General features: G+C 33.2%; 1 pseudogene; it reads left to right on the top strand.

The window, feature by feature from the left end:
- Positions 1-201: 201 nt before the first annotated feature.
- LOC114074246 overlaps positions 202-1,840 on the top strand; it is a 35,922-nt pseudogene continuing 34,283 nt past the window's right edge.

The raw sequence follows: 1,840 nt of genomic DNA on the forward strand, positions 1-1,840 counted from the left end.
TTTTTTATATTTTGCAATTTTATCAGACGATAAACTTATTTCTGTAGATAAACTTGTGGAGTTATGGGTTGAGAGTAATTTTTTGAAGGCAGAAGTTAAAAAGCACGGATGAAGTGGCAGAAAAATGTCTAAAAGAACTTATAGATACAGATTTAATTTCCATTAACAAAGTTTTTTTTTTTAGAAATATCAACAACTGGAATGCATGATGTGATCCGTGAGCTGTTCTTGATGGAAGCTCGAAACATAAATTTTGCGAATATTCTCGGAGGAAAGAGTGATCAAAATCCATCCTTGCATTTTTCCTCTATGAGTCGAGGTCGGATCAGTATACAATTGAACATGTCACACCTTATTATTCATAAAATATCCGCGAGGTATCCTAATAATGATATCAATTCTATTATCTGTTTTAGAAAGCATTGGTACATGCCAAAATTGCCTTTCAAGACAGTAAGAGTAGTAGATCTAGGTCTAATTAGCTTAACTGCATTTCCCTTTTTGATACTTGATTTTATTAACTTAAGGTATCTATCTTTGAGTCTTTATCCTGGCTTAGAAATCTGTCAAGGAGAAGAGGTTCCCTCATCAATAACATTCCTCAAGCGGTATCTAGGCTATGTTATCTGCAAATATTTATACTTAAGCTATCACCTAATGAGGTCTCTGGAAATATCCTTTCATATTACCATCGGAAATTTTGACGATGGTGTAGTTGAGGCACCTCCGTTTGGACATGAATTACATTGGGAAGCATGAGCTTGCAGAGAAAAGGTTGGTTCTGAAAAATTTGCAGAGTCTGGATGGACTCCTACATATATATTGTACTGGATCTCTCTTCAGAGTATTTCCTAATATAAACAAGTTGCAAATGTGTGTTACCCCTGTAGACTTCCGTAGTCACAAGGACCTGTACGATTTTATCTACTTAGATGAGCTCAAGTAATTGGAATTTTGTCTAACAGAGCGAAAATGACAATATATACAACCTACAGATTTCTTGCTCCCTCCACCAGATGCTTTTCCACAAAACCTTAAGTTATCTTTTTTGTCGGACATGCAAGATAATTATGCACGTTCAGTTGAGCTTCACATTCATCCGGATTTGTAAGACATCTTCTTCCTGCATATAATTTTTGTTTCTATTTGTACTTCCAAATTATATGTTCCTTAATTGTTGGAAACCTAGGTTTACGAAACAAAAAGTTTCCGAGTGCACAACCCGAATGAGAAGGCTACACGGTCCCATATAAAAAGATCCAAACACCCTGCCCATATGCCAACTCTCCTAAATATTAGTATCTTGAAAGAAATTTGCAGGTACGCAGAGCACACCCCACATGTATGTGTGATAGTGTGAATTTACCATAATTGAATGAAGTATAAATGGGATGACAATTTATACTAAGCAGTAACAAATAAACAATTTATATAAAGCAGTAGCAAATAAACAGTTTATATCACATATGTATGATAAATAAAACATTAGGCAATTAAATAAAACAAGCAATTAAAAGAAACAAGAAAATTCTAAAATCTTTAATTATTAACCTAAGGGTGTGTTTGGTATGAAGGAAAATGTTTTCCATGGAAAATGTTTTCCTAGAAAATGTTTTCCTAGAAAACAAGTAGATTTTGGACTTATTTTCTCATGTTTGGTTGGTGAATTAAAAATATTTTTCGGAAATGATTTTTAGTGTTTGATTTATGAATGAAAAATATTTTTGAGGAACCATCTTTTATTTTTACTAGAATACAAAATAATTTATAAAATTGAAAATATTTTTTTAAAATAATTTTTTTTGGGTGGTGGTGATAGAGGGTGGGGGTAGTGGGGGGG

Source organism: Solanum pennellii, chromosome 10, assembly GCF_001406875.1.
Source record: "Solanum pennellii chromosome 10, SPENNV200".
In the NCBI taxonomy this organism is placed as follows: Eukaryota; Viridiplantae; Streptophyta; class Magnoliopsida; order Solanales; family Solanaceae; genus Solanum; species Solanum pennellii.